Genomic DNA, 13,166 nt, shown 5'->3' with positions numbered 1-13,166 from the left:
CGTGACGAGCAATTAATTTCGGACCTTTTCGAATCTTTAAAGTTTGCGAGAAAGTTTACCATGTGTGTCGAGCTGTCGACGGTTCCAGGTCTTTCTTAATGAGTTCTTGAATGTCAAAGAGGCGAAAGGAGGATAGACGTGACTTTTCATTGATGCTTAACATATTGTTGATAAGTTAATTGAAAGCGGGAGAGAGAGAGAGAGAGAGAGAGACTGAGGAAAAATCCTCAAATCGGGAAAGCAAATGGGCAAATCCTGATAAACAAGGTCTGGTATTGACACGAATCACTCGAGCAAGCCTTGAAATGGTGTCATTGACAAACGTGTTGCTAAATATTGATTTTAAATCAAGAGTCGCGTCGACCATTGTCAATTTGCACTATAAAACAAATAGAAACGCGTATGATATGTACATGTCAATACGTTCTAGTTTAATGGATTGCTGATATACTTTATTCTCGCGCGTCAAACGCAATTCAACAAGATTAATTATTTACGGTAGACACTTCTAATTTAAGACGCTTGATTAATTATCGCAAATTACCAAAGTTGTCCAATATCCGTTTTAGTTTTATGGGACGAGCCGTAAGTTCGTTAGAATAGATCTGGTTTACTTAGCGTGATAAGACTCGTTTATCAGATATGCATTCTCTAATGATATTTTCAGTCCTCAATGAATTTTCTGACGAGATAATCATCGTTTTCCATGTAACAAAAGCCAACTTGTGTCCCAAGTTCTTAACTTTATAATCCACGATGATATAAATAACGAAATTAAGATAATCTTATCGCACTATCACAGGCCGCGATGCACCGTAAATGTGCCACGATAAATATAATTTCCTTCAACTTCTGTGTGTGATCATACATGAATTTTCATCGTGAAGCTTCCTCTAATGTAATAAGCTTCCGCGAAAGAGCTCCGCGAAAGAGCTCCGCTCTACTTCGAGATTGATCTTAATTCATGGGAAATATTTTAATTCAATATTTTAAGATTGTGAGATATTGTACAGGAGAATAATTTTGTCGCGCTTGTTTCGATTGTTTTCACACTCTACTATTTGTTATCTTATAAATGATATTGTCGTAAAATGACGTGAAATTCGGATAACATTCGAAGATTGTATTATAATTCTCGTGTGCAGTCGATGTACGTCTCGCCATTCAATATCTTACATTTTGAATTTGTTTGATGGATTAGACGTATCGTTAGGTTGGTTGAATAATCGGCATATATCAGAGAACCGACTCGGCAAACTCGCATCCGACGTAAACGTTATCGACATTTGGATGGAGAAGACTGCGGTACCCCATCTGTTTCCGTTACGAATCTCCTCTTCCGACGCTGGCAAGAAGATCTTGAATAAGACAATAATATCAGGGATCCAGCTGTTGGATGGCTTTACGAAATAATTCCGCGCGATAATGAATGTGCTGCACAGCAGTGTTTCATTGCGCTAAACGGCTCGGTGTATTGTTCCTCGAGAATATATATTTGACTTAATTCGCTTTGTGAGCTCTAACAAAATCGCCGCGAAAGTTCACAATGCTACTCTTGGCAGAACATTTTTATTCTCACGCGATTCGTGCATGCGCGTAACTGGCAAAATGCAGTTTTTAAATGCAGTGGTATTAACTGACTAACGTGAAACTGCTATGCCCGTGAAGAGAGGCACGTAATCTCCTTTCTAGCGTATATTACAGAGATATATATTTCTCTGGGACTTATTCTGCAGTAGAACATGACAGAGTTGAGTACTAAAAGTTGCTGATTAAACACATTGTATGTCTTAAATAAAATACATCGTGGTCTTTTTCTCTCATTATGTCTTCACTAATGTCTTGCTTACTCTTTAATTATTTTTTCCGGACTTTTACTAAATTAAATTCTTAATCACAATTTTATTTTGATAATTCAAAAGCCCGTTCATTTAAGAAATAAAGTACAGTCAAGTAATTTTAGCGTAATAAGAACTGTATTTTGAAGCTAGGAACGCCACAAATCCTATACGATGTTAGTGTCAAAATATAAGTTGTATAAACGTATTTGCATAAAGGAATTCGATAAGTGATCTAGTATAATAATCTGCTTATAGAATCCATTTATATGTGGCTTTCAATTCGGTGCTGAAGTCCGGGCGATATTGCGCCTTCCTGGGGGAGGGATCGATTTGTAATTCACAAATTCTATGGATGAATCGACAATAGCGAGATTAAGATGCACAAACGAATCACTTCCATTCGATAAACACGCGCGGACTTCACGTCCGCCTCCGTCCTCCGCGAATATCCGCCTTTCCACGTGGCTGGAATAGTGATCGCGATAACGTATTCAGAATAGCGGAGGGTGGCTCTTGTATCATGAGTCATTGAATTAATTAGAAATTGTGCTTATTGTTAATGAAAACTCTCGCACCTGAAGATCTATAAGTTAGATATATTGGACGATAAAGAAAAGTTCTTAGTTTGTAATCAAGTTTTTCCGTTAATTAAGATTCAAAGTTATTCCCAGTAACATTAATATTTACGGGCACTTGTCGCATTTGTTATTTCAAAATGGATTATTTAGAATACGATATAAAGATTTGGAAAACGTTTGGCTGGAAATTTATGACAGTTTTCAGATTTTGCTTTTTGCGAGAAATCTAGATTCAATTCATGCGTCTGTTGCCTAAAAATGTTATTTTGCGAAGTATATTTTTCTTCACTTTTCTATTATTCGGGAAAACTCCGATTTTATACGAGATAGATTTGAACAAATGAAAATATTCCCACGTACTCTTTATTTCCAGGAAGCGATTCTTTTTGAAAACAACTCTTTCTCGGGCACAAAAGAGTTGCCTTAAATGTAAGAATTGTAATCACGAGCATGTACTAAAGAAAAATTGTTTTATTGGAAATTGCCATTTATTATGCGAGAGCTCTTGTTTTTTTTTCTCTCTCTCTGATGATTGAAATTTTAAATTCTCCGCGAGAAAGAGAGATTGAAAATTAAAACATCTTATTAAAGCATCAATGTATATGTACATATAATCTTATTTTAATAAATATTATATTTTGTGATAAATTTGTTTTTCCGAGCGTAAAAAAATGTCTTGTAATTAGCGGCGAAAATTAGTTTTCGTACAAATAGCAGCACGAGTATTTCTTCGTCGCTCGCAATAATTCGCAGCCATAATCGAGTTCTCACTCCGTTCTCTGCTAGATTTACGTCCGTTACGCTTGTCGACGCTGCCAGCAGTGGGTCACCATCGTAATTCCCGTTATTGTAAGAACGAGACCAAAAATTCAATTGAAAAAGTTGAACCACATATTATTCAAGTAAGAAATGGACCAAGAAAGATAATTATATGAAAAACGCTAAAATGGAGCAAGAGATCTAACATGCTGTTAACATCGTCATATACACATATTAATTTTAGTAAAAGAATCGATCTCCAGTATCCGTAGTTCCAAAATTTACGCGAATATATTGCATGTCGGACAATGACACTGTCCGTTCTTTGACGTCGAAATATTGCCATGTGCCTTTGTGACACAAAAACACTCGATATCTCTCCGTCGAGGGTATTCCACCGAAATCGGTTACAATGGCGAAACAAAGGAAGCTTGCGTTCGACCTTATCTCGATCGAACAAAAATGCCTGAGGCTTTCGATGCACTTGACATAAATCTTGCACGCGATAAAAAGACCGCGGTAACGAGCGATAAGGCCGATCGTTAATGTCACACACAAATCGCGAACTGAAATTTGCGAGGAAGTACTTTTGCCACTTCCGGCGATTGAAACCTTGTAAGGACCGGTATCCTGGAATCACGAGCGAAAGCAGGAATCCAAGATTATTTTTATTCTGTCAAGGCGAACATTGGCTCAAAGAATTCGCAAAATATTGAGTATTATTTTTTTTCCCATTTTTTCCTATTAGAAATTGCGTTTAATGTGAGTGAAAATTTTTATAATATAATGCGAATAATTTTACATTTTTTATTGCACAAAATGTACCCGAGTGATACGATGCGGGCTGTGTTTATTTCTGTCTCGATGATGATATCGCGTCGCGGATAAATACAAATCCCGTTCAGGCATCTTGTACGAAAAATTCTTAAGCGCGATATTACGTTGTTGTCAAGAAAGTATTATCGATATCGCGGTGGTGCGCGCTTGTTCTAGCCCAAGTTTTTGAATAATTTCTCCCTCGTGCGGTGAATACGCGGTACGCCGATCTGCCTCGCGGAGATGATCGTTGAGTTTGCTATATACGCGAAGTTTGCTCAAACTTCCGTCAAAAGCGACTTTCAGTTTTGATTAACGATTCTTTTTCGCCAGCATGATTATACGTTCCGTAGACTCCCGCGTTAAAATCATCTCGCACTATTCAGACTTGGAGAATAGTTGGATGTCCGGTGATTTTTTCCGCATTCGCGTAACAATCTCCGTAAACGAGTTACGACGCGTCGCGCGATATCATCATCAATCATCGGCAAATTGGTCGCCGAGCCTCGAACCGGTCGATCGAAGCACGCACGCAGGTAATTTCGGTAACTTGGCGGATGGGTAAACTGCCCGTCGTCCAAATCGCCTTACGAAAAAGAATCTCCACGGCTTCAGCTTGTATATCGCGTTACTGCAGCTGGCGAGGAATCGTTTATTATTTACGCAGTCGGAGAGAACGTTCGTCCTACTTCAGCGCGACAGCAGCTGCAACTGCGCAGCATCCAGGCAATTCCTATTTGGCCATTTCCCTCCAATCCACTTCCTCTCGCATCGCTCTTCATCCTTTTCTCTCCGCTTGCGTCATGGGATATGTCAATTAGTCAGCGAAGTAGGAAATGACGGCGAAAAATGTCGCTGCGGTTTATTTTAGTATTTCGGTATAAAGCTTGAAGGATATCTTACGTGATGCTCTTAAATCCAGTTGATTTCGTGGCGCCTTATATAATCGAATTTTGTCTACCGAAGACCTTTGTCATGAGACATTCGTGATCAGTTCTTGGACATCTCGATGGCAAAATTCTACCTTCGAAGCTGAAAAATATATGAGAATAAAATTTTCCCGATTCTCGAATCAACTTTGTGTGTGCGCACAACTTGACCCGTCGATCTATGTTCGAGTATACTCCTAGTGTCCCGATAGGAATCAAGCCTTCTCGACAAAGACTCTCGGTCTCCTCGGTATATGTGTATAATTCAATCTGAAGCAGACTCGCCACTAAACTTTTTCGAAAGTGTCATTGTGTCGAGGACAGCAGGTCCGAACGACGACAGTGGCAGAAGGAAAAAAAAAGAAGAGAATCGGAGAAAAGAAGGGAATCAGAGATGACTCAGTGCGATATTAAATATAAGATGTCGGAACCGCAATTTAATTAAAAAAAAAAATAAAAAGATGAAGATAACAGAAGTAGGTCTCTATTCTGTTTTGTACCCTCGTCATTTTGATGTCTAAGAATCAGCCGACGGAATCCTAGCTTCACTTAAATACGCACGCAGCTGTTAGTCGAGGCTCCGACATTGACCGATTCGCACAACTTGCAAAAGCAACGGTGCATGTCGCCCTTTGCCCGTGCGAAAAACCATATGTGTGTGAGCACGGCGAACGGAGCACAGGGAGAACTTGTTCTCGCGGGAAGTGTTCGATATGACGAGAATTAACAAAGTGACGCGATGTGGATGAACACAGCGCTGTTCGATTGATTTCCATTTAGCGAAGAATGTGATTTTAGGCAGGGCGGCCAATAGGATTGAGCGAAACTGACGGAAAAAGGAAATGCGTGTTTTTAATTCGTTTAGCTCTGATGGGAACTTTAGCAAGAGAACGAGGGCAAGAGACTTTCACGCATTTGATGGAAAATGTGATATCAAAGATCAAAGCAAAAAAAAGATATGCTATGGAAAGAACAAAGTGAGCTTATTAACTATAATTTTCTTAGATATTTGAATAGAACAGATATTTTTCGTATAATATTTTCATCGCAACTTACTGGCGATTGAGATGAACAAGTAACCATCGATAAAGCAAGTTTGCGAATGCAAAGTGAGCCGAGAGACGTGAAAGCACTTTAAAGTGCTGCAAAGTGCTCCTTGTTTTTCCGCCTTCCCATTCCCGGGCTCTTTCACAGCGATAACGAGAGATTTGAGCGAAATCGCATTCCCCGCCGATGGACATTTCCCCAGCGTTGAATTTAATCCCCTGATAAATAACTTACTTTACTCGAGCGTTCATCTATAGCTCCGATAATTATGGTACTGCGATAAGGCTCCGAACTTCTTCAAGACTCGACGACTAATTCTCTAACGATTGATGATCGTATCGCGTGGGATTTGCACAACTCCTGCAGTCTTTTTTCTCCCAGATACGCGGGAAAACTTTCCCAATTAAATATTTCGAACCGCGAATGCAAGGATGTTTTGGAATTGATTACTTTGATTAAATGATTTCTAAGTTTCCTTGAAAACTCGGAAACTCTTTCGCGAGTTATTAAAACGTGATTTATGGAAGCGTTAAAGTACGCTTCTTATTTACTTTGTTTCTTTTTATTTTTGTTACTGAAGTTAATCATCACATTTTATTATATTTGACTTTGTGTGAGCTAAAATATAATTAGCGTAGGATTGTATTACAAATGTATCGCAATGTTTTTTTTGTGAGAAAAAGTTTTTTTTCTTTTATTTATTGCGATAATTTATAACGAAATGTCGCCATAAATTATCGTTTTTAATAAACTTATCTTAGTAAATCACCTCAATAAGATGTAGCCGTAACAACAGAAATTATTTTGCGTTTGAGATGCAATATTCTCGCTTCAAAATTACAGAATATTTAGTATCCTAGTTTGCCCAAGCGTTCGGAATAAAACTAATTACTGCGAGTAGGGATCGGATTATCTCCGTGTCGGGATGTAATTTTCTCCCGAGGACGAGGATGTCAAAAGCAAAATCGCGTAACCGAGGTCACTCCGAGGATTTCTTTTTCAAGAGGGATAGCAAAACGGGAGAAGAGCGACGACGATGGTGGACGTGCCGCGTCGCGCCGTCGAGATGTTTCTCGCGCGGAAACGTGGATAAGCCGGCTCCGCGCGACGAGGGATTCCGATTAGTCTGGTTTCTCGAATTGACCGTCTTCCCAGACACGTCCGGAATTTCGGTTTGGACACATACGCGGAATCGAGCCACGTCGTTCACGTCAGCAATGTAAATTTGGGTGTGACATTCGGAAATATTGCTTCGCGAACGCGAACAAAGTTTCGAAAGGGCGTAATCGTGAAATTTGAGAGTAGCAATCAAATGGGAAGCCCTGGCACAAAATAGTCGCGAAATTCGAAAAGTAGGACAACGCTTCGAAAATGTATTGCTTCCCCAAGAGTTACTACACAACATTTTGCTGAAATAGAGATCTGAAGATAATTATGTTGAACCAATTAAAAAATTTTGTTGGTTGTTTAACTTTGTTGCTAGAATGTCAAAAGTGTTTGCAGCAACATTACATCGTGCTTGGTAATCCTACATAATTATTTTGATGGCCCAACATAAAATTGTTTCTGATCCGTATCCAACTAAAGTTTTGGACGCTGCAATAAAATTGTACGTTCTACGTAGCAATGTTGTAAAAAACCCTAACATGTCGAAATAATGTTGAGATATTATATTTTAGGATTTTGCAATGTTTTAAGGTAATTGTTATTTAAATTGATGTAATTTTAGTATAGTCATGTTGTTTTTTTGTGCTGAATTTGCGTCATTTAAGTGTTATAAAATAAAAGGTAGCTCGTAATTCTGTATTTCTACGAGGCTATATTTGCTCGCCTCGTTTAGGTATCATGTCGTAAAACCGAAAGCGATCTAGAAACGAATTTCATCGCGGTGAATTTAACGTTAAAGAAGAAATAACGTGATTTTACCGTCGGACAATTTCCCAATAGGAAGACGTTTCTGTATTCCCGCACCGTGATACTCCGTATCGCCATAATCCGTCAGGGGATTCGTACGAAAACCCTGGAGCACGTTGCTACGGCGCCTTCAAGGTTATCGATCCTCGAGGACGACGTCGTAGACTGAGAGAAGAACGGATCGACTATGGGAAACGTCAGCCGTTCTCTATCCTAAATTTTCACTTGCGGGACCCCTTGAGAATCGACCCTCGACAAAAATCTGTTCGTTTGGTGTTCAATGTTCTGTAATATCTTATGTCACTTTTCCATCTCCATTTTCAACTTATCTGATGTGGTCCATAGCTGTCCGAGAATACCTAACGTGATCTCACAACTTCGGTATACGATTCTATTCGTACGATCGCCCAAGTGCTAAGGTTCGAGCTGTCAAATTTTCTGATCGAGGTCACCTGGTTTTCCATCAAATCACGATGACCACTATTGGCACGATACGAAACGCGCTGGTTCACACGAAAGCGTTCGCTGACGGGGCGAAAACTCAAACGACAAAATAATAAATCAAGCCCACGGTCGATCGGGTGGCGAGTAAGAAGCAGGACGAGGGAAACGATGGGCAGAGGGAAGTCGAGGAGGAAGAGGAAGAGGAGGAGGTTGAAGATCACGATGGAATTAAGCGGCATGGGCTGAACGGATGTGCAGAACGCGCACCGTTCTACGAGAGATCGAGGGTTGACCATTTCGGGAGAGGGTTGCAGGTGGTGGCGGCTGATCGATGCAACACTAGCGCCACTAGTCTCGTTGTTCAACACAGCGCGGTGGAGGACAGCCACTACCGCCGGCATTTCCACATTCCCCCTTCACCTCCTCGTATTTTGTGATTCCTCTCGCCTTCCTCCCCCCTTTATCTCACGGTCGTTCTTCCTGCTTTCTCCTTCTCTTTTTTTCTTCCATCTCGTCTTCCTTTCGGTATACGTATTACACGTACCATCCCTCTGACAGTACCATCCCTCTCGTTCCATCCCTCCGTTATCGTCTGCCCTTCCTCCACTCCTGTCCTCCGCGCGATATCCCTCCGACTCTTTCTAACCCTCCAGGATCCTCGCAGCGTTGTACTACGCACGTACTAACCGAGTGGCGCACGTCGGACCTTCGTGGGAGTCGGTGCGACCCTCTCCGCGTGCGCCACCCTCCAGACGGGGGTCGCCTCGACGTAGCACCTCGCGCTGTACTATCTCCCTCTCGGCTATCTCGCAGGCTCAGTTCTCGCCTGGAGACCATCCGGTACGCAGGTGATCCGGGACCATCTACCTCGGATTCGCGATGACACGTCGACCCGCCACGAGGTGAACGCGAAGACTCACGCGTCCGGTACGAGGTGCTCTTCGTTGTGCTCTTTCGTATCGCCACATCTCTCTCCGTTCCTTCGTCCTTGGTTGCTCCTGCTTTGCGGTCCGCTGCGGTTGGCTCGTTTTAATGCGGATGAAAATTGATCAGGTCTATCCCTCGGCGTCGACGATTTCCGTTGTTACTCGTTTCCGTTTGTTTCCGTTGATCGAGTCTGACAGTTTGACGTAGCTGAGAGGAGAACCGGGTGTGGTAAAAGCAATTCAATGTACATTTCGGAGATAACTGTCGCGCGAGCTAATTATTGAAACCAACAGCTTGACGATTGAGAAAAGCACTTGACAAATGGTTTTATTTGTGAAAGGCTATAAGTTTTTTAAATTTTTAACTTTATTCGTTACATGTTCCTTCCTATAGAGCCTCAGTTGCACAACTTGTGCGTATCTTTTTTCTTCATGAAGTCTTGACTGATTTTGTTTTATTAACGAAGTGCTAAGGAGGGGGGAACGTAGAGTGCTTCAAAGAAGGTACACAATTTACAGGATTGTGGTTGTTGCATCATGCACCTCAATTCTACTTTGTTAGATTTCCACACTGCTTTGTTAGAACTCCAAAACAATTTCGTAACAACGCAATAAATGGAAGTACAGTTTCTAATTAATCTTTTCAGTTGTATTCAATTTATCAGTGATAATTGATTGATTTATATAAATTACATTTTTCTGCCGTCTTGAAGAAGACCTTTTCGGTAAATAAACGTGTATCAAAAATTATTAAATTGTTGCACTGAAACATTTGGGATAATCTATTTCGCGAAACGTTGCACGTGGACAGATGGAATGTGACAAACGTCTTGATCACGTGGCCACTGCGATTCCACTAGGATTACCGCCTGGTATCGATGTAATTTCGAACATCAACATCGACTTCATTTTAATCAAGGATTAAGCTAGGTCTCGATGGCCGATTGGTTAATTTCGAAATTAATCCACGATTGAACCATGACCTTATCTTCGTTGTACGATCGGTAATACCTCTCGTCACGTATTATTTATTTAAGATATTTTAAAGCGACTACACATTGTGTCAATTGACGTCACTGATTCATTACCACTAATCCTATTCGCTAAATAACTTCTTTGTTTGGTTTTTATATTTTCAGTTTTCGACGTTACATATTTTAAGATTATTGGTCTGATTGCCAGTAAAATGTTGCAGAGTCACACGGAAAATGGTAACAGAATTACATTTCCACCGGCATTGTGGCGTCGTTCTTTCGAGGAAACTTTTTGTTTTCCACCCTCGCAGTCTATGTAGTTGGCGAGCGAACGAGTCTTGGCAGGCTCGATTTTCCGGAAAACGAATACTCGGACTGCTCCAAATGGAGTTTGTAATCAAAGTTCGAGTTGAGCCATTAAAATCAAGTTTTACGATATCCGACGACACGCGTCAATCTGCCCGAGAAATCTTATTTGAAATGAAATTTGACGAGAGATCGAGATGTCATGTCATTAGAAAATGAAGAAATTGCCTTTTCACTGAAGTTTCTAATAGAATAATTTAATGAGAAGTTAATCTCATTTATCTCATCGATTTGGATCGGAAAAGTTTGTCAGATAATTATAGCTTGACACCAAGATATTTTTGCCCTCTCATTAAATCGCGATATCCCATAAAAAAAAGATAATTCTTTTATTAAAAAAGAGTAAAAATATATTTTTAAATTATTAATATTAAGTAGTAGAATGACCTTTGTGCATATCTCGTGTCTAAAATGTTAGAAGAAATTAAAAATTCTATATTCAATTTATAGCCAACGCTCTCCAATCCAAATTTTTGTAATTAAATTTGTTAAATTTTATAGGATCAATAATAGCGTGAATTTGATTATCAAAATTTTTGCACACTTATTATGACAATGTGCAGTTTTAACACAAAAGCCGCACTTGATCGTCTGCGGAATAAAATTAATTTCGTTGCCTTTGTTTCATTATTCAATTCTCGGCTTATATCCATCCTCGCCTCGGGCACGGCAATTAACATAATGAAATTAGGCCGCATCACATATGCCTCGCCGTTTATTCTTTACGTACGTTTGGAGTCCCAAGTATCAGAATTAAAGCGAACAGCGATTCTCACGAGACTCGATGAATAATAGACAACGTTGCTTTAGGACGACTCGCAGCATCTCGCTCGCAATAACTTCCTGGTACTCAAATACATTTATTTTTATAACTTAGAAGCCGCTCATTTGTTTCGGAATGCATCACAAAGATTTCGGAGATATTCTCTTTTTACCATCGTCACGTCGTATTACTTAACGTCGTTAGTTCGACATGTACATTCCCTTTAACTCTTTTGTAATTCCGTTCACGATTTTATTTTATGTTTATTCATATTATTATTCATATCGCATGAAAAATGTATCTGGACGGCGTTTTTGTTCCTATTTTTTCTTCCATTTGCCGTAATTCTCTCTTGATGCAAAAAGTGAAGCGTACCGTGGACATTACGGACGTGTTGTAACACACATACGCGAATGAAAATGAGGATGTCTCCACGTGTACCAGATGCCAGGGGAATGACGCCCGCATTGTTCCCACGCACGTCTGACTCGGACAGAAGCTCAATGACAATGATTCGTTTGCCAATCGGCAAGGCCGACTAGCCGTCGGCGATTGCTTTCACGCATGAGCGTGAATCGCTTAGCCTCACCCGAATAGAAAACACACGTTCCAACATAGTTGTCCGCCACGACAAAGTCGCCTTCCGGTTCTCTCGCGTTACCAACTACGCGCAATCAGGTTTCGAGAGAAGATATTTAGTATTTCGCTAAACTATGGCGTGTATTCTCGTGGGACTTGCCTCGAAACTCGACACTGTGCTCCTCCGATAATTTTGTAAGCGAAGTTAATCTATTGCTTAAACATGGATGAAGCTGCATTTAGTGGCGAATTGAAATTTTGATCTAGAGAGAACGTTCGCAAACGCGGGAAAGATTTTCTTTGTAATTGTTTTATTGTTTATTAGTGCGAGCGTCGAGTCACTTGCAAAATATTGTTTTCATGGTACTTTATGAATCTGCTTTTGGAAGACGGATGATAAACGGTAAAGAGATACTCGTTTCTTCAGTTTCAACGATGAAATTCTCTTTAGTCTGGCTGAGAATCGTCGTGTTCGAGCTTTCTCATCAATCCCGTTTTCTTCCTAATGGCCGATGTGTGGTTGGCAATGGTACAACGGACGTTTGACGGAATAATGTGCATGCTAAGTGTGCGCATACCGAAAGAGTTTTTGCACGCTGCACGTCGCGCAGCGTGCAGCAATAAATCATAGGGTCCTTCAAGCAGGAATGTAGATCATTTTTCCTCTCTGCGCAAAGAGAGGAGGGGGAGTAGAAAAAAAATACAAATTTTTCTCTCCCTGAAACTTTTCCAATCATTCTCTCGCCGGAACATATTCGAATGTTATATTTATCGTGCCGAGATAGCGCTCAAATACGGTGAGGTTTCCGCCCGTCGCGAAATTCAACTGCCATCCCCTGTTTATTCGCTTTTAAATGCCAACCGTGTTGATAACGTGCGGGGGAAACAAATGATTCTGCACTTATCGTGATCCTCATTAATGCGGCGCGTAATCGAATGTCGAATAATGAAATCTATTGTGCGCTCGCGGTGCGGAAGGCGGGCTGAAATAAACGCGCGTTTCTGCAAAGTGTCATTGATATTCGGCCATTCGGTTTAATAATCGAAATTTTCGTATTATTATCGACGAAGTCAAATATTAATGCAAGACTATATTCGTCACGGTATCACAGGAATGAGCTTCTATTAATGCAAACTGATTGGTCTCGCCATCGATTTGTACCCTGATTAGCGCAGATGTACGTAGGTATAGGAATATAGAACATTCGCAAAATTACAGGATGCAATTCG

At 40.5% G+C, this 13,166-nt stretch overlaps 1 protein-coding gene and 1 long non-coding RNA gene across 47 annotated transcripts in view; one reads left to right on the top strand and one right to left on the bottom strand.

The window, feature by feature from the left end:
- LOC105195227 (ensconsin) overlaps window positions 1-13,166 on the top strand; it is a 157,961-nt gene that overhangs the window by 99,943 nt on the left and 44,852 nt on the right. For 7 of the 46 annotated variants that reach the window (XM_026130964.2, XM_039449140.1, XM_026130965.2 and 4 more), the window contains exon 1: window positions 9,143-9,262. The exons of 30 other annotated variants lie outside the window; for them this stretch is intronic. The gene's annotated coding sequence lies outside the window, so the exon portion shown is untranslated. Of the gene's footprint in view, window positions 1-9,136; window positions 9,263-13,166 lie in introns of those variants that run through there. 9 more of the 46 variants (XM_026130966.2, XM_039449143.1, XM_039449151.1 and 6 more) reach the window with 3 other exon arrangements.
- Window positions 3,840-8,975, bottom strand: LOC120357734. Its single transcript, XR_005574762.1, has 2 exons — window positions 4,898-8,975; window positions 3,840-4,789 (listed from the first exon to the last, which is right to left on the bottom strand). It is a non-coding gene; the product is annotated as an uncharacterized LOC120357734 (long non-coding RNA).

Source organism: Solenopsis invicta, chromosome 5, assembly GCF_016802725.1.
Source record: "Solenopsis invicta isolate M01_SB chromosome 5, UNIL_Sinv_3.0, whole genome shotgun sequence".
NCBI lineage: Eukaryota > Metazoa > Arthropoda > Insecta > Hymenoptera > Formicidae > Solenopsis > Solenopsis invicta.
This window is presented reverse-complemented; position numbering and strand designations above follow the sequence as displayed.